General features: G+C 38.8%; 1 protein-coding gene across 21 annotated transcripts in view; it reads right to left on the bottom strand.

Annotated features, from left to right (window-relative positions):
* Nucleotides 1–19,704, bottom strand: part of HERC1 (HECT and RLD domain containing E3 ubiquitin protein ligase family member 1) — a 197,978-nt gene extending 178,274 nt beyond the window's left edge. For 16 of the 21 annotated variants that reach the window (XM_021093989.1, XM_021093952.1, XM_021093961.1 and 13 more), the window contains exon 1: nucleotides 19,537–19,688. The gene's annotated coding sequence lies outside the window, so the exon portion shown is untranslated. Of the gene's footprint in view, nucleotides 1–19,536 lie in introns of all 21 variants that reach the window. The other 5 variants (XM_021094060.1, XM_021094074.1, XM_021094069.1 and 2 more) reach the window with 2 other exon arrangements.

Here is a 20,519-nt window from a genome sequence, read left to right as displayed (position 1 = left end):
ATAAATTCAAGACTTCTCAAAAAGGACTGATGCAGGGAGGAGGGAGGAAGAATATTGTTCCCGTAAACATAGGCTCTAAGTTGCCTACTGGTCTTAGAAAGAAGATAAAAGCAGGATGACATGTTTACTTAAGCTTATACTCTGTACAAACTACAGAGAAGGAAGTTAATAGGCAGGGAATAGCTGGGTTCAACAAAAATTAAAAGGCGACTTCATCTCTAAAATCTCCAACCCGTACCTTCACTGCTTTAAAATACTACAAATTCCCTCCGGGTATATACCACTAAAAAAATAAATAAATAAATAAATAAAATAAAGGATAACATCAATGCTTTATGACATAAAAGTCTAGCTTAGAAACATGATAGGACTTTACCTCTTAGTTTAATAAAAATGTGACATTCTAAAATAAATTGCAATTAGACCTTGAAAAAAAAAATTATGAATTCCCATACCAAAAAACATCTAGGCTAATTTCTATTATAACATGACTGGAAGTAAATCATAGCAGGGAAAATCTGAATGGCACAACTGATTTGGAAATGAGCTTAAATATCTTTGACTATGCCTGCTGTGCCTTGAATGCTGAAGTTCCTGGGCTAGGGACTGAACCTGTACCACAGTAGTGATCCAAGCCACAGTAGTAACAACAATGGATCCTTAACCTGCTAGGCACCAGGGAATTCCTAGAAATCACCTTTAAACAAAACAATGAAGTTACATTATGAAGACCTGACCATATAAAAAGCTTTTCTTGTTCTCTCATCTTGAATCCTACCTTCCTCCTGAAAATCTCTCAGGTTAACAAAATATAGCAGAATTTGAAAATAATTCCATCTCTAAAGGAACTAATCAAGCTGTACATTTACCATACATACACTTCTATGAATATACATGATACTTTGATTAAAAGGTTTTTAAACCTTTTTTAACAAAATACCTAGGTGCAAGACTAACAAAACACGTACAGAATCTATGTTAAAAATTGCAAGTCAGAGATGAAAGAAAACAAAGGAGCTCTCAATAAATTAAGAGATATGCCATGTTCCTATATAAAAACATAAAAATGTCAGTTCTCCCCCGAAGTGATCTATAGATTTAATGCAATAGTTATCAAAATCACGGCAATATTTTTTGCAGCTATAGAAGAGTTTATTTTAAAATTGAGAAAGCAAAAAAATTAGCATAGCTAAAATCATAAGCCTTACCATCAATTTAAAGCCAACAAGGAAATACTGAGAGATGTAAATAAAATATAACCCAGGCCTCAAAAAGAAAAATACTTTGAAAATAAGATCATATCAAAAATCTGCCTGGGAAAAGAATATTTAACAAGGCAAATTACTAACTATAGTCAATAACAGAGAAAGCAAAATTTGCTAAAGAACCAATTTCAAGTAGAAAAATCCCTTCCACACCCCAACACTACAGGCTCCTTTCCCCTCCCACAACAACAGTATCGATAATCAAAGACGGTTAAATACACATGCGTACACACACACACACTAAAAAAGCCCATATATAGAGTATCCAAAAGAAGCACATTTTTTTATGTTTACTTAAAAAGGTCTAAACTACTTATCTCTTAATCCAATAAAGTGTGAAAAGTTTTTTCCCTATCAAACTACAAAACAATCAATAATCTCAAATTCCACAGAAAAAAAACCAATAGACCAAAGCTGTATACTACAGTAGTAGTCCCCCTTATCTTCAGGGAAAACATTCCAAGACCCACGTGGATGCCTGACACTGAGAACAGTACCAAGCCCAAATAAGCTATGTTTGTCCTATACATACACATCTATGATACAGTTTAACGTATAAATTAAGCACAGTGAGAGATTAACAATAACTAATAAAAAATAACAATTTTAACACTATACTGTAATAAAAGGTATGTGAATATGGTCCTTTCTCTCCCTCAAAATATCTTATTGCACAAATTTAATGCCCTTCCCATCTTAATTAACTAAATACTGTGGCCATAACTTTTGCAATCTGAGGTGCATCGGCAAAACTAGTACAAATTTCTATTTCCTTTTTCACAATTTCACGGACACAAGATTTGTTCTTACCATAGATTTTAGCAACCTCGGCATACAATTTTTTTCTTTCCTTATCCAGTTGAGAACTTTTACCCTTTCACTTAAAGGAAGCACTTAATTGCTTCTCTTTGACAAATCCAAATTGCCAGACTCACTGCTCTTGTACTTTGGGGCCATTATCAAGTAAAATAAGGGTTTCTTGAACACAAGCACTGTACAAAGGGATGATTCACATGCCAGACAAGATGGAGCACATCACGGGAGATTTAATTAAGTTACTCAGAAGGGTGAGCAATTTAAAATTCATAGATTTACTTCTGGAATTTTCCACTTAATATATCTGGACCATGGTTGACCATGGGTAACTGAAACTACAGAAAGCAAAATCGTGGATAAAAGATGACTACTGTACTCATTCCCTCCTTAAATTAACCTAACCCCAAAGAGGTTTTTTTTTCTCTTCACCCTAGTCCTTACTAACAGGTCAGCTACTAAAGTGTGTGTGCTGGGGAGGGGACTATGCATCTCAGTTGACCCAAGACATTATCATTTTTATGCCTGCTGTCCTGGCATGTAACTTTTTACTATGATAGAGGCAAAGGACCAAATGCCTATGAATATACTCTTTTAAGAATACAGTATTTTAGGTTATAAAACTATATACATAACCTTGAAAAATTCTCTCTACATAAACAGATCTAGAAAAAAATCTGGAGAACTACACATCAGAATTTAACAGTAGTTACTCTGAATAATGAGACAGTGTTCACTTTTTTCCTTGTATTTCCCTATACCATGTAAAAAAATTATATTTTACGGAGTTCCCTTCGTGGCTCAGTGGAAATGAATCTGAATAGTATCCATGAGGATGCAGGTTTGATCCCCGGCCTCAATCAGTGGGTTAAGGATCTGGCGTTGCCATGAGCTGTGTGTGGTATAGGTCGCAGATGCAGCTGAGATCTGGCATTGCTGTGGTGGCTGTGGTGTAGGCCGGCAGCTGCAGCTCTGATTTGACCCCTAGCATGGGAACCTCCATATGCCACGGGTGCAGTCTGAAAAAGACAAAAAAATAAATAGATAAAATAAAAGGGTCTTGTAAAGAAAGTTCCAATTCCCTTCTAAGTCTGAAATTTTGGTATTTACAATGTCCTCTGAACTCAGCCTTCTACCTGTATCCAACCTACATCTTCAGAAAGTATATCTTTTTTAAGATAACAGTTCCCCAGTCTCCATGTTTTCTATCTTCACTGGAACACAGTCAGCTCTCCACATTCTTCTCTCAGGACCTGATTGCCTGAAAGTTAAAGAAAATATGTATGGTCCTTCCAACAGTCCTGAAATGCCCTTTTAATCTAATTTATATTTCATGATCTCCATCTGCCATATCTTGCAGTGTAGAGTAGTGGCTATGCACATGGACTCTGGAGCCAGGTGCATAGGTCCAGATCCCGGCTCTGTTATATCACCAACTCTGCAATGTAACCTTGAACAATTTACTTAATCTCTCTGTGCCTCAATTTTCTCACCTGTAAAATTGGGATAACAACAATGCACCTACTAGATAAGTTTGTTGTAAATATCAAACAAGTGACAAATTACATATAAAGGAATGAAAACAGTGTCCAGCATGTGGTTAGTGTTACCCATGACTGAAGTTTTTTTCTTTCTTTTTTTTAACCATGGACGCACCTGCAGCACTTGGACGTTCCTGGGCCAGGAATATGAATCTTTGAATCCAAGCCACATCTGCAACCTATGCAGTAGTTGCGGCAATGCCAATCCTTTAATCCACTGCACCAGGCCAGGGATCAAACACGCACCACTGCAGCAACCAAAGCTGCTGCAGTCAGGTTCTTAACCTATTGTGCCACAGCAGGAACTCCCTGGTTCTTTTTGTAACATTGCTTCTCTAAAAGTGTAATGCTTGCAGGCTAAAATAAAATAACCAATATTTGCCCCTTACTTTTTTCTCATTGAAAAAATGTCTTATTTGCCTATCAAAAATTTGTCCACATCACTGTGAAATATACATACTCATCATCATTGGACATTCTTCTTTATCCTTTGTTCAAACCCTCTAACCTAACATTTCCCCAAATCTTCTTCCTCTAGAAAATCTGTTTCATGAGCTCTCCAAGATGTTATGGGGGGGAGGAGGTTGAGTGATCAAATAAATTTGGAAAATGCTGAGTTAATGTTAAACAGGTTCCCTTACTGTAGGTCTTTTTTTTTAAATAATGATTTTTATTTTTTCCATTATAGTTGTGTTAGTATGTACTACATTACACTGCAAGAGTACACATTCTTTACCAAGTTTATTTGACCCCAAAACCCTTTTGTCAAGGAGCCACACTGGGAAATGCTGCTACTCTAGTTCTTTGACAACTTTTAATACAAAATATGCTATGTTATATAAACTCAACATTTCTTAAATCTGATTCACACACAAGACCTATTCTCAAATTCTTGCTGAATTAAAAAAAACTAATACCTGCTGCCCTGTGCAAACTGCTTTTGAAATTTCTGAATATGAACACTGACCTCTAAAAAGAATTAACACCAATGACCAGCTACATGTGCTAGGTCACGAGCTCTTAGTTATCTCATGACAGGCTATTCTATTTACTGGCCAAATTTTCTTTATTTTGGGGGGGGTTTTTTGTTTGTTTGTTTTTGTCTTTTTTGCCATTTCTCGGGCCGCTCCCACGGCATATGGAGGTTCCCAGGCTAGGGGCTGAATAGGAGCTGTAGCCTCCGGCCTACACCAGAGCCACAGCAACGCGGGATCCAAGCCACATCTGCAACCTACACCACAGCTAATGGCAATGCCGGATCCTCAACCCAGTGAGCGAGGCCAGGGACCAAACCCACAACCTCATGGTTCCTAGTCAGGTTCGGTAACCACTGAGAGCCACAACGGGGACTCCAGGCCAAATGTTCTTTAAACAAAGTCTAGTTATTCAATATTCCCAAGTTTTCTCTGAATTTTCAATAATAAAGACTTGCACCTTCCCTTTTAAAAGAATTCCACCACAGAACCTTGTCAAATCATCCTAGAACCTATTCTGCTATAAATACAAAGCCATAAATACACCATTTATACTGTTAAAACCTCATACACAAACAACAGAATTCCACTATTTGCAATCCCTGATGAACTAATAATCTAAGCAATGATCATCAGTAGCTGCCAATATCACAAAGACCTCGCATACCCTGACAGAAATACAAATTAATTCTATAAAGTACTCTTACCAAAAGAAGGAGCTGATGAATTTATCAATTTACTACATAAAATTCAGTAGACAGAACATGTTAACTGACATTACAGAGATGCCAGCAAAATGGGCCTATAGGAAACTTCTCAGAAACTTGGTTTCTTTTAACAAACACTTTTAAGAAGGGAAAAAAAAAAAAAAAAAAAAGTTGTCTAAAGATTAAAAGTGATTTAGGAGTTCATGGCACAGTGGTTAACAAATCCGACTAGGAACCATGAGGTTGCAGGTTCGATCCCTGGCCTTGCTCAGTGGGTTTAGGATCTGGCGCTGACGTGAGCTGTGGTATAAATTGCAGACGCGGCTCGGATGCTTCGTTGCTGTGGCTGTGGTGTAGGCTGGCAGCTATAGCTCCAATTGACCCCTAGCCTGGGAACCTCCATATGCCGTGAGAGCGGCCCAAGAAATGGCAAAAAGACCCCAAAAAATAAATAAATAAATAAATAAATGAAAGTGATTTAATATACAAGAGAAACAATTATAAATTTTTGGTTAAGATAATGAGATTATGCTTATTTTATCAAAAGAGAAAATGATTCTTAGAGATCCATATTGAAATACATGAAATTTACAAATTAAGTATCTGAAATTTACAAATCAAATATGTATGGGATATGGTTCAAAAAAGCCCAGGGTTGGGAACAGAGCAGTGGTGGATACAAATACAAAGAAAGTAAGACTGTCTATAATTCTGGAAGCTCAATGATGGGTACATGGGAGCTCTTTATATTATTCTCTCTACTTTTATATTAATATATGTTGAAAATATTTTGTAATAAAAAAGTTTTTTTTTAAATGCTATCTTGGGAGTTCCCACTGTGGTACAGTGGGTTAAGAATACAAATGGAGCAGCTTGGTTACTATGGAGGCGTAGGTTTGATTCCGGCCCAGCACAGTGGGTTAGAGGATCCAGCAATGCTGCAGCTGCAGCATTGGTGGCAGCTCCTCAATCCCTGGCCCAGGAACTTCCACATGTCATAGGTATGCCCATAAAAACAAACAAGAAAATGCTGTCTGAGGAGTTCCCGTCGTGGCGCAGTGGTTAACGAATCCGACTAGGAACCATGAGGTTGCGGGTTCGATCCCTGCCCTTGCTCAGTGGGTTAACGATCTGGTGTTGCCGTGAGCTGTGGTGTAGGTTGTAGACGCAGCTCGGATCCCGCGTTGCTGTGGCTCTGGCGTAGGCTGGTGGCTACAACTCCGATTCAACCCCTAGCCTGGGAACCTCCATATGCCGCGGAAGCGGCTCAAGAAATAGCAACAACAACAACAACAACAAAAAAGACAAAAGACAAAAAAAAAAAAAAAAGAAAATGCTGTCTGAGACTGAATTATCTGCCTAGGACTTCAAACAGCCTCTACATATTACCATAATAGATTAATGTGCAGTCAGGCATAAGTGAATTTAAGTTTACTATGATCAAATTATGTTTATAAAGTACTAAAATAAATAATTTGACAAGAATTTCACTAACACTCAACATGCTAAACTCACTTGTGTAACTTTTATTTACAAGCCTGTTAACAGTATCTAGCTAATTTATGGCTTTCCATGGAAAAAACAAAATTTAAGTATGATTTATTTTTAAATTTCCATTGCAGACAATATTGCAGAGTCATCACTATCTTTCCACTCTTGTGGGCCTATGATACTTCTGCAATTTATCATCAGCAGACATATTGTATAAGTGCTCCAGCTCACTGAGCTCCAAACAGGACTAGTTTTATCTCACATACAAAAACCTTTTCCTGTCTTCCTACTCTGAAATAAAGAGCCAAACCAACAGATGGCAGACCAAGAGGGAGAGGGTGGTGATAAGGAGGCAGTTATGAGACAGCATGAGGGATAAAGAAAATAACACTGAGAACTGAAAGCTGCAACTCAAAAACACAAAATATTCATCAATTCTTTAGATTTTTTGCAAAACAAAATCACATTTTTTGTCAATCATCAACTACTTTAAAATGAAGTGACTCTGAATTTGCATCTGATTTTATTCTCTTACAGCACAACTATAAGTTTTGAAAGGTTCCTCTTAATACTTCAGACCAATTTAAACTAACCAAATTATTTCAGAGTAGTTTCAAAACGAAAAAGGAGATATATTAAACTTTTGTTAGCATTTCACTATGGTACAAATTACATCAGTCTCTTCAGAAGCTTCGAAACTCTCTTTTTGACTTCACACAAGTGTCCCATCCCTATGCTAATCTACAATATAATCAAAACAGCATCAATATTACTGCAATCTAACTGGTACAAGGTTTTCAATGAAAAATACTGGTTTAAGGAGTTCCCATGGTGGCTCAGTGGTTAACAAATCCAACTAGGAACCATGAGGTTGTGAGTTCAATCCCTGGCCTCGCTCACTGGGTTAAGGATCCAGTGTTGCCATGAGCTGTGGTGTAGGTCACAGATGCGGCTCAGATCCAGCATTGCTGTGGCCCTGGCGTAGGCTGGCGGCTACAGCTCTGATCAGACCCCTAGCCTGAGAACCTCCACATGCCACGGGGTTAAAAAATACTGGTTTAAAAAAGATTACAAAGCACAACATAGTAAATCAACCACATATTTTTTTTTCTTTTTTCAGTCACACCCACATCATATGGAAGTTCCTGGGCCAAGTATAAAATCCAGGCCATAGCTGTGACCACCCCACAGCTATATCAACATCAGATCCTTTAACCTACTGTGCCCATGCTGGGGATTGAACCCGTATCGTCACAAAGACAACGACAGGTCTTTAACCCACTGGGCCAAAGCAAGAACTCCTAAGCCAATTATAATAAATTTTTTAAGAAATATTACAACAGTGTTGCAATTAGAATTACAGTATTAATCTAAATCATATTTCTTTAAACTGCCTAGACTTTAAGCATAACAAACCCTAAGAACATATCAATTACATCAAGCCATCTTTGCCCATTCATCATGTCAAGTATCTTCTGTATCCAGATTAAGCAACTTTCCACTCACTAATTGAAGAGATCAAGCCCATAATACCATACAATCCAGAAATCCACCACTCACACTCTAGCAGTTTTACAAAGGAATAGCAACTTGCTTTATGAATAGAACCTCCACAAAAGAGGATCTAGCAACCAGAGGATATTCAAGGGCCTGTTCTTTAAGCAGCTAGCTCTCTCCTCTGTGGCAGCTTATCAGACAGCAGAGTATCTACCCTGCCTAGCTCACAGAGGTGTTATGTTATGAGGATAAACTGAGAAAATGGTTACCAAACTACTTGGAAAACTGAAAAGCTATATACAAATGTATGTCATCATTATTTCATTACTTGTCTGCACTCAAGACGGTGTGCAGACTAAACTTGCTCTTTAATAATACTGGGTCAAGGTCTACCAAGTAAAACTTATTTCAGGGTATAAAGATTCACTAATATTCTCCTCTCTATAGCAAAATACAATCCTTATTCCAGTTGTTTCTCTTCTAATATCTATTATCCTTCTTTGGCAGAAGAAAACTAGAAACATTCTTTAAGAAATCAAAGCAACATACAACACCTAAAAGTCTGTCTCAATGTCAACATGAGTTACTGAACACCTATCCATCTAATATATCAGAATTGTCCTGCCTAAATGACATTATTTGGATAGGATTTTAGATCAGCCAAAACCATCACACTGAGGTTGGCCATTTCCACGCTCTGCACCCCTCAGTTTCCACCAACACATGCTTTTGTTTCTGAATGTTAATCCAGGCTCCACCACTTACAGATGATATGATCGTGGGCAAATTATTTAACCTTTCTGTGCTTCAATTTCCTATCTGCAGAATAAACTGGTTAAACATGGTTTAAATAACAAACAGTTCAACCAGATTTAAATATGATGTACACAACAGAGGAAAGTAATAGTGCCTGGTCCACAATAAATTCTCAATAAATGTCACTCAGTATTATTTATGTGTGCATCTGTCCATTCCACCAAACCAGCTTCGCTAAATTACCTAAACTGCTCCACCATTCTCTATCATTCCTTCTCTTCAAAAGAATGAGTAATTAATTTTGAGAAATCAGAAACTATGACCATATTACTGACAAAATTTCATTATACACACTGGAACATTTACTTGTATAGTAAAGTTTAACACCTAATATAAAAGATATTGGCCCACATGTTTTTAAATTATATTAACATAGGAGATAATGTAATATTCCTAATTCTGAATTAGGTTATCCTGAATTCTAATATATCAGCTAGCAAAGCTTTTATTTAAACTGTATAACATAAAACTTCTCATAACCAATCAGTTTTATTGTATAATGACTAATAGGAAGGCCATTAAAAATGGCAAAATTTAAGAGTTTCTATAAATGCTACTATATTAAGTTTAAAAAAAGAAAAAAGCTCGAATACTAATGTATCCTCCCCAAAATTAAGATCAATAGAGACTTTATTTTTTTTGTTTGTTTGTTTTTTTGTTTTGTTTTGTTTTGCTTTATCGAGGGCCGCTCCCACGGCATGTGGAGGTTCCCAGGCTAGAGGTCGAATCAGAGCTGTAGCCACTGGCCTACACCAGAGCCACAGCAACGTAGGATCCGAGCCATGTCTGCAGCCTACACCACAGCTCAGGGCAACGCCGGATCCTTTAACCCACTGAGCAAGGCCAGGGATCGAACCTGCAACCTCATGGTTCCTAGTCAGATTCGTTAACCACTGCGCCACGATGGGAACTCCCCAAGCTTATTTTTTACGTATTACTTAGCACATCCTCAGCATGATTATTTGCTCTTAATAATGTTATAAATTCTAAGTCTTAACATTTCACATGAATATCCAATGCAAAAATTTCCCAGCATTGTTTAATTGACTTAATGGTTCTCCTTTGGCTTAAAATCTTAAAAAGGTAGAATCACTTAATCTAACTTAGAGATAATTTTACTCCACAAACAACTTCCCAGAGCTGCACGCCAAGGGACTTATCTAGGCACTTGAATGAACAGGATATAAAATTCTCATGCTCATGTAAACTAAAGTTTACATTCTAGTGAGAACAACAAGTAGTAAAGTAGACAAACCATTAAATTTCAGAAGGCATACTATAAAAAATAAAGCAGGAGAGACAAGGAGAGATTAGGGGCAAGGTGATCACTGGTTTCTACAGTGTGATCACTGAACATTCCTCCAAAGAGGTAGACTCTGTGAACCCCCTTTTTAGTAGGTTGGAGGGAATAAGCAGTGCAAAGACCTGAGAGAAGAGCAGAGCAAGAACAAGTATTAATGCCTGGGAATGCCCGCGGCATGATCAAAGAATAAAGGAAAGTTCAGTGTAATAGAAGAGTGAACAGAGGGAGGAGAGCATGGACTAACTACATCATGGAGGATTTTATAGGCCATGGCCAGCAATACCGTGGTTATTTTAATTGTAAAAGAAAATCATTATAAAACATAGAGGAGTGGCCTTTGTGATTAACAGTTAAAAAGATCATTCTAGCTATGAAATGCAGAACATTCTAGCTATGAAATGCAAAATGTAGGAGGTCAAGTGAGAAAGCCAGAAACCAGTTAAGAGACTATTGTAATTATCCAACCAGGAGATGATGGTTGTTTAAATCAGAGTAATAAGGTAGAGATGATGATATCTGATTAGATTAGAAATGCATTCAAAAGACAGAACCAAGAGGATTTGCTGATGGGCTAGTTATGAGAATAAAGAAAAGAAGAGAATCACAGTTGACACCTAGGCTTCTGGCCCATTTACTAAGAGCACATTCTTCAGAGGAAATGGTAAGGGTAAGAATCACAACTTCTATGTTGTGTAAATTTAGCTTGAGATAACATTTTCGACAGTCAAATGAGATGTGGAATAAGCAGATGAACTATGACACTGTACCTCAGGGAAGGGGTCTGGGCTGAAAATATAAATGTGGAAGTCAATCAGCATTTAGAAAGTTTTGAAAGCCACAGAAATGGATAAATGTAGATGGGGAAGACTTTTTTGTTTCATCTTCACATAAGCCCAATGAGGTAGCAACTTTTTTTTTCTTTTTAAGGCTACACCTGTAGCATATGGAAGTTCCCAGGCTAAGGGCTGAATCGGAACTGTAGCTGCCGGCCTACACTGCAGCCCCAGCAATGTGGGATCCAAGCAGCATCTTCGACCTACGCCATAGCTCACAGCAACGCCAGATCCTTAATCCACTAAGCCAGGCCAGGGACTGAACCTGCATCCTCATGGATACTAGTTGGGTTCTTTACTGCTGAGCCACAACTGGAACTCCAATTATTCCCATTTTATAGATCAGGAAACAGGCTAAGAGATTATCCAATATCATTCTGCTAATAAGTGGTAATAAGTTAGAAAAAAAAAACATGGATCTATGAACTACAGCACAAGGAACTCTACTCAGTATTCTGTAATAAACTTTATGGGAAAAGAATCTGAAAAAGAATGCTTATGAGTATACGTATAACTGAATCATTTTGTTGTACACCTAGTAATTAACACAATATTATAAATCAACTACACTTTAATAAAACTTTAAAAAAGGAAAAAAAAATCTAATTCTCTATAGTGACCACGACCTTTCTAAACCAGGGTTCAACATGTAAACCATAGAACTAGAAATGAATACTGGAGTGAATCTTTTCTCACTTCTCCCAAGGATGGTATATAACTAGTGCCATTCTAGATGCATTGGAGAAAGTTTAATCTTCACATGCAATTAATGCTCAAACGTCCTAGAACATTAGGGTTTAGTTCTCTCATGGAACCTCACTTGTTTAAAAAAAAAAAAAAAAAAGCTATACTACACTGTACTATTATTCTATCATTATTATTCCATTACTATCTGTAGTAGTGGTGGTAGGAATCACTTTAAATGAGAGGAAAAAAGATTGGTAACAACATTACGTTACCATCCTGTGACTTTTCATGGCCTTCTCTTTGTAGCCAGTAAAAGCAAATGTTATTCAAAGTTTTTACAGCACCAAAAGTGATTATACCAGACCGCTACTGGTTTTACTCACAATCAACATGTTTTCCTGAGAACATCAGTTCATCAGAACACCATCAGAATTTAAGCTCCTCTGATGCAAGAATCTTTGTGTTTTTCCTTGGGTTTTTTGTTTGTTTTTGTTTTTTTGCTTTTTAGGGCTGCACTTGCACTTGCAACATATGGAAGTTCCCAGGCTAGGGGTTGAACGGGAGCTATACAGCTGCCCGCCTACACCACAGCCACGTGGGATCCAAGCCACATCTGCAACCTACACCACAGCTCACAGCAACACCAGATCCTTAACCCACTGAGCGAGGTCAGCGATTGAACCCGCATCCTCATGGATCCTAGTTGGGTTCATTAACTGCTGAGCCACAAAGGGAACTCCTGTTTTGTTCATTAATGTACTCCAAACACCCAGGACAATGTCTTTTTTGGGGGAAAGAACCTAAGTTTTCAGCCTCACTGGGCATAACTTACTACCCTGTAAAATGGGGATGTTTTTCATGTTCTCTTAGTTTCTTGGCACTGCCAAAATCTGATAGGATCATCCTAATCCAGAACTTATAAACTCTTGATTTCATTTTCCTTAAGATTAGCCTTCTTTCTTATGGAAATATAACAGGTTCCAGATACAGCCATTACTGGTCAAATAACCATACCATAGTTCAATGTACTATATGTACTGTTCAAAATAACTGGTACACAATGTGAACCAACTATCACCTCATACAGACTCTAGAGGAAAAGGTTTTCTCCTTATAATTTCTGCTACCCTTTGTTAAACGCCACAAGTATTTAAGAGCACTGATATTATAAATCAATGCAGCAACTCCATTAAATGCAGAAAGTTTCAAATGAGCTATCCTGGGTAGACCAAAAATTACATTCCAGTCAATTTCCCCTGCACAAAATAACTTACATGTATCAATGCAGTATTAATAAACAATATATTTCCACTTCAAGCTATAAAAACATACCAACAGCAGGCATTAAGTGCCCTTCCACAAGGCTTTGGGTCACTGAGATGACTGCAGGACATTTTTTAAAATCAGTCATCTCTGGAAAAAAAATTAAAAAGCACAACAACACATTCTGATGGTGAGGCTATGGGTAAAATAGGTGCTCTCGTATATTACTGGTGGGAATACAAATTAACACTTCTGGAGGGAAATTGTGCATATCTAATGAATCTATATTATGCATGGAACTTTTCACTCAGCAATCCCATTTACAGGAATCTAGCCTAAAGATAATCCTTCTTTCACTATGAAAATACATATACACAGGTCATATATTGCAACATTGTTTATAACTGCCAAACAACCTAAATACCCATACATAGAAGAATGGCTGAATAAATTAAGATACATCTACACAGCAGAGTATCATACGGCCATAAAAAAGAATGAAGAACATCAACACTATCTCTTCAAAAGAATGAACTGATTTGTAGTGATTTCCAGGATATACTATTTAGTTGAAAAAAGCTGCAAAAAAGTATCTATAATATGCCATTCCTCATATAACAAATAATGGAATGGGAAAACAGTTTGGTGGTTCCTCAAAAAGTTATCATATGACCTAGTAATTCCATTCCATTACACTGAAGGGAACTGAAAACACATATTCACATAAAAACTTATACATGAAAGTTCTTAATAGCCAAAAAAATGCAAAACCAGATGTCCATCAGGTGATATATGGATGAACCAAATGTGGTGTAGCCATACAATGGATTATCATTCAGCCATAAAAAGGAATGAAGTACTGACACAAGCTACAACACAGATGAACCTTGAAATGACTGTTAAATGAAAGAAGCCAGGCACGAAAGTCCAAGTATTATATGATTTTATGCACATGAAATGTCCAGAACAGACAAATTCATACAAACAGAAAGTAGATCAGCGGTTACTAGTGGCTAAGGAAAGGGGAATAGGAAATGACTACTAATGGATACAGCATTTCTTTTCTGAGTAATGAAAATGTTCTAAAATTAGGCAGTGGTGATGGCTGCACAACCTTATGAATAGACTAAAAAACAATGATTTGCACACTTCAAAGGCGTTAGTTCTATGCTATGTGAATTGTATCTCAATAAAAGAGCTGTATGTGGGGGAAAAGGAATATAAAAAAACACACATCATCTGTTCATCTCTGTAAAAGAGATAATGGAAGGATAAACCAGAAACTAAAGAAGCTGATTACCTAAGGACATGGAAAAACAGGTGGGAAAAAAGGAGGGGGCGTAAAGGAATGAGGTAATAGGAATAAGGAATGACATTTCTCTGATTTTATCTTTTCATGTAATGTTTACTAATAGTAATGTTTCATATACCAAGATAAATAAAATCAATCAGAATTAGGGGAACCCAAAACAGAATACAAAGAATAAGAAAAAAATCTAACTGCATTACATATGAATAATACAAAAGAAGTGAGAAAGAAGTGAGAAAGAAAAGAACTAACCTAAGTAACTAACTCTGAAAACACTCTGTTGACTAGATACTTCAAAGCTCAAAAAAGAAAAAAACAGTATACACAAATATTGCATTCTAATTGGGAATATGTTTCTCATAATGTTACTACTTGATGTGTATTCTATAAATAAACAAATAAATTATTATCCTACAGATAGTGAGAGCCAGGTTTCAAATTGTCAGGAAAAAAAAAAGTTATAAATAAGAAAAGGTTGGAATGAAACTGTGGTGTTGGACTGGAAAAGAAGGTATCAATATGAACTCAAATATGGTTTTTAATACATATAGAAAGAAAAAGAAATGTGTGTGTGTGTTTGCCTGTATCTGTGGACAGGTTAGTATATACACATATATTTCCTAGCTCTGTCCTCTGAGGGCCTAGGAGCAGTGACATGCCAGTGAACACATCTAGCATCCAGACCTTGATTTAAATTCTATTCTCCAATAAAAGGAAAAAGATCTCCTTAGAGAAGTGGTTGATTCCAAGATAAGGACAAGGAAAAATACAAGATGAGCATGGAATATAGCCTATGGTGCCAGAATATAAGGAAGTGCTCAAAAAAGGGTGGAGGCCAAACTGAAAGAACTCCTCATGGCCAAAACTGGAAGAATCTGAGCAACAAAAGAGTGATACTATTAGATTATAATCCATAGAATAAAATAAATACCCATGAGGAGTTTCCATGTGGCTCTGTGGGTTAAGAATCCCGAATTGTCACTGACATGGCTCAGATCACCACTGTGGCACAGGTTTGATTCCTGGCCTGGGAACTTCCAAATAAGTAAATAAATAGCTTAACAGACAAATGAGGAAAGGCCATCTCTTTTTTACAGAAAAATTCCAATAATAAATGTGAAAGGAATGAGGGAAATACAAATCACCAGTAGGCAAACACTACAGTAATAACCACAGCAGACAGTTTCAGAAATGGTTGCTAAAATCAGTGAGAAAGTCTGAAGAGAAAGAGTACATCTGCATAGTCTCAACATATCTCCCCTAAACCTGCAGCAATTGGAAGTTCCCAGAGAAGGGATCAAATCCGGAGTTGCAGCTGCCAGCCGACATCACAGCTGCTGGCCTATGCCACAGGCACAGCAATGCCAGATCCGAGCTGCGTGTGCCACCTACACCACAGCTCAAGGCAACTCCGGATCCTTAACCCACTGGGCGAGGTCAAACCTGCATCCTCATGGATACTAGTTGGATTCGTTTCCACTGAGCCACAACAGGAACTCCCTAAGAAATGCTTCAATTACAAAAAGAAGAGTAACTTTATAGTGGAAAATATAGCAGAGTGTGCCTTAATAAAGCAATCAAGGTTAAAATATCACTAGCAATAAGACATATCAACATCAAGTATCCTCTAGTATGATGCAATGAGAAGGAGACATCATATCGGTAGTTTTCTTGCAAACATACATAACCTCATTCTAATCACGAGAAAAACATCAGACAAACCAAAAATGAGAAAAATGACACAAAATAACTGACTAGTACTCACCCAAAGTGTCAAGGTCATAAAAGACAAACTGTCACAGACTGGAGGAGACAAGACTATGAAACGACTAAATGCAACATGGGATCCAGGATTAGATCCTGAAATTTAAAAAAATAAAACTAAAAAAAAAAAAAAAAAACACTGGGGAAAAACTGGTGGCATTCAAATAAAGTCTGTGGTGTACTTAATATCTTTACTGATGCAAATTTCTTGGTTTTGATCATTGTAGTACAGTTATGTAAGTCATCAACAGTAAAAGACGCTATGTGAAGGGTATAAGAACTCTGTACTATTTTGGCAACATTTCTGTTAAGTATAACAGTATTTCAAAACAAGGTTAAAAGTAAATAAAATCCATCAACTGATCATCTTGTGCGACTGTCCTATTTCCTTGCTCAGGGAGTTCATCTAGAATTTAATATTCCCATTAATTCGGGGGATCCAGTAAGTAAAAGCTTCTGCACTAAATCATAAAAATCATAAAAACCAGACCTAGCATCTAAAAAATAAATTACTCATTTTGTTTTTTTTATAACTTATATATTTTTCAGTCAAAAAAATCTGCTGGCTACTGTAACTTTACTGGCTTTGCAAACTTCTTTTTAAATGACCAATTTTTTTTAATGTTTTTAATATCATGATTATCTGTGGTATGTGCCCATAATAACACATTTATCTGGAGTTCCTGCCGTGGCTCAGTGGTTAACAAATCTGACTAGGAACCATGAGGTTTCGGGTTTGGTCCCTGGCCTTGCTCAGTGGGTTAAGGATCCGGCTTTGCCATGAGCTGTGGTGTAGGTTGCAGACGCGGCTAGGGGCTCGGATCCTGCGTTGCTGTGGCTCTGGCATAAGCCAGTGGCTACAGCTCCCATTAGACCCCTAGCCTGGGAACCTCCATATGCCGTGGGAGTGGCCCAAGAAATGGCAAAAAGACAAAAAAAAAAAACCCACCATATTTATCTACTAAGCCAAAGTTTTATTTTCATTAAAAATTATCAATAGATTATAGTAAATGTGTTACTTTTTATTACCTAGTTGTCCAGCCATAAAATTCAAGGTTTTTCCACAAGTCAATCTGCTTTCATCCTAATACAAACTTCTCTCCACACCCCAAACTACAAAGTCATCAAGGTCTGAAAATCTGAATTTTAAAAAATCAGCTGTTCAAACTACATAGTCCTTTTCTTCTAAATCTCAAATATTGAGAAGGAGTAATTTAGTCTTTTTTGGGAAAAACTGCTTGGGACGTTAGAATTGTACTGTATTTATTATTTGCACCCTCTACTAACCAACCCAGTCCAACAACTCATCCGAAATTCCTTTACTCAAATAGGATTTTCAAATGTTTATATGTAAAAATAAAAAAAAAAGATCAATGATGCTTTACATTTGCTTTTTCCTCCATGCATCACCAGGATGCCGGCATTGGGAGTGGAATACATGACCAGCAAATGAACGATTAAGCATCACATGCAAACAGCATGACTAGAAATTTAAGAAGCAAAGTGATAAGAACCTGAGGGAAAGCAAAATTCATAAAAGTTTAGAATTACAAGTGGACTTAACAGGCCATTTAATACACTCCATGACAACCCTAGATAGATGACAATCTTTCCTGTTTTTAAAAGCCTCCAGGTTTTCAACCTCCCTAGATGTCTAATTCTGCCACATAATTCAGTCAGGTGATTTGGGCGAAATACTACAAGACTATTCTTTGGCCTACCTAATGCTTTCTTTTCTCAAATAGTATAAGGATACATTTTAACTCACTTTCAAGATGTATGAAGGTGTATATGTGCCTAATACATGTTGTATGTATATAATATGCACATGTATGCATACAGGCAATTAGGGCATTCAAGTTCTGCTTGTATAGAAAGCTATATAATCAAAGGCACATGTCCATCCCATTCTAATCACAAAAGTACCATGAAACAAACAATGTCATATAATGATTTTGGTCTAAAAATAACCAATGGAAACCAATTTTACAAAACCTTGAGGTAAACAGGTTTCTTCCCACCATGAATAATCAAAGTTTATCTACTTTCCACAACCACTACTCACTATCAGATCCCACCACAGGCTGAAATGTAACAACACATATATACTAGATCCAAGTAGATAATAATTTCTAATTAAAAAAAAAAATTTAGCTAACAATCATATTGGAAGAAGGCCCAATGAAAGAGAGAGTGATGAATGAGTACAGCCAGTGATAATGAACAAGTAACCAATTTTAATCAAGCAGGCCTAAGAAGTGACTTAAATAAATCACTTTTGCAACATATATAGAAAGAGGAAGTCTCAGTCAAGGATAAGCCAAACACTATTTGAAAAAATTAAGTGCTAGGAAATACACCAAAATATTAATCATGAAATAGAAATGTAATTACAAGAATGGATTTGGTATTCCTATTATTGAGTATCCATATTTTCTACAGTAATGCAGAAATTATTTTTAAATTAAGGCAAACTCCGTCCCTGTGTTTCACAGTTCTCTAGGACACACAGCATGTCTTTTACATAACCTCCTGGGAGAGATGGTACCAGCTTCAGTCCTCCTCGTGTCTCCCACGAACCTGCCACCCATCAAAGAAAGAGTTTCACCATGTTCCGTGGGACAGCTCCTGTCATCATCACCCTCATCTCACCCCAGAGACTGAACAATGCATCTCGTCTCCCCTCCTGGGAGGAGAAGCTTTATAAATTGTTATTTTATAGAGACGGAAGACTTGAAGAAAGGTTTACCAGATGATGAGCTGTGCCCACCCAGAAGCAGAGAAAAGGGGAAAGACATGTCGTCCCAACCTCCACCCCTCAAAAAGCTACCGGTGACGGGGGGCACCGGTGTCGCGGCTCTCCTCAGATCCCGAAAGAGAGTCGGGCCGCCACCCCACCCCCTCCCCCGGTCCAAGCCCCAGCGGGGGCGGGGCTCTCGTTAGCGGATAAAGGGGTGGGGGAAAAGGTCAGAAACGCGACCCCCGAGGGCCAAGGGACAGGTACAGCAAGCCGCCGGAGGGGCGGGTCCCTCCGCCCTCACGGCCGAGCGGTTCGGCTTTTAACGCGTCTCTGTAGGCGCCCGGGCAGCAAGAGGCCTTTGGGGGCCAGGGAGCCGCACCGCGCCGGGAGGGTTTCCTCAGGCCTTCGCCTGCATCCCACTCGGGACCCCGGCGACCCCTCTCGGCTGCGGCTCCCGAACGGCCCCGGCCGGCCTTGCCGGGCCGGCGGGGCGCACGCACAGGCGGCCAAGAGTGCAGAAGAGGAGGCATTACCATACGCTGCTCCAGAGCTGGCGGCGGTGGGGCGCGGCTCCGGCGACCCGAGCCCGGCTCGGCAGCGGCTGCGGCGGCCGCGTCCTTTATTTTTGCTGCAGCAGCGGCGACTTGTCAAAGGGAAAGACGTAAGAGGCGGTGGCAGCGGCGGCAGGCGAGTCTCGCGGGATTTGGGCAGAACTCTCGCGCAGTCTCGAGCCCTCGCCCCGCCCCCAGGTCCATCGCGGGAGGCCGAAGGGGTTGGGGGAGGAGCGCTCCCGGGCGAGTTTGCAGGAGAACGGGAAAAGGGAATGATGTTTAATGAGTAGCGATGGGGAGCGCAGATTCTAGGTATTCCTCGCCACCGCACAGCCCTCACCGTTCAGTCCTCGCGGAGTCTGGACAGCTCGGTCCGTCCGTGGGGATCGGACTGTGCCTATGAGGCACAATTGGGGACGTTTCACAAAGGACAGTGAGGAGAGGGGGCTGCCAGCCAGCGCGCCCCGTTTTCCTCGTTGCTTCCCTCGTAGTGGGCGTGGATGACCCCACTGTCCCGCTCCCTGGTGCTGAAGGATGGAGCGAGGCGTGAAAATGCTGGCTGCAGGGGCTAGGCGACCACACCCCTTTATCTCAGACTTGCACCACGCGCTCTGAGTTCTTTATCTCCCACGACAGTCAGTCCTAGACTTCTGGCCGGTTAAGTTCAGTCATATGAAAGCGTTTCATTTGACTTCTATCTCATTATTAATGTCTTTACGCCGCAGGACTGCCAAAACCCTACAAATGCTGGGGCCTGCGACGACTCTGTTTTCTGCTGAGGAAAACGGAGGTAAATTATATCCTGGATCCTGACTTCGACCTCTACAATGAAGGGACCGTGACTGGCTTAGTCATCACTGTGTCCTCAGCACCTAGCCCTGGTCCATTGTTGAATGAATACACCTGTCGCTGTCTTCCTTCTGTACCTGTTCTTACTCCTAGACTCCTCATTTCTAGCCACCTTC

The sequence above is a fragment of the Sus scrofa genome, chromosome 1, assembly GCF_000003025.6.
Source record: "Sus scrofa isolate TJ Tabasco breed Duroc chromosome 1, Sscrofa11.1, whole genome shotgun sequence".
NCBI lineage: Eukaryota > Metazoa > Chordata > Mammalia > Artiodactyla > Suidae > Sus > Sus scrofa.
This window is presented reverse-complemented; position numbering and strand designations above follow the sequence as displayed.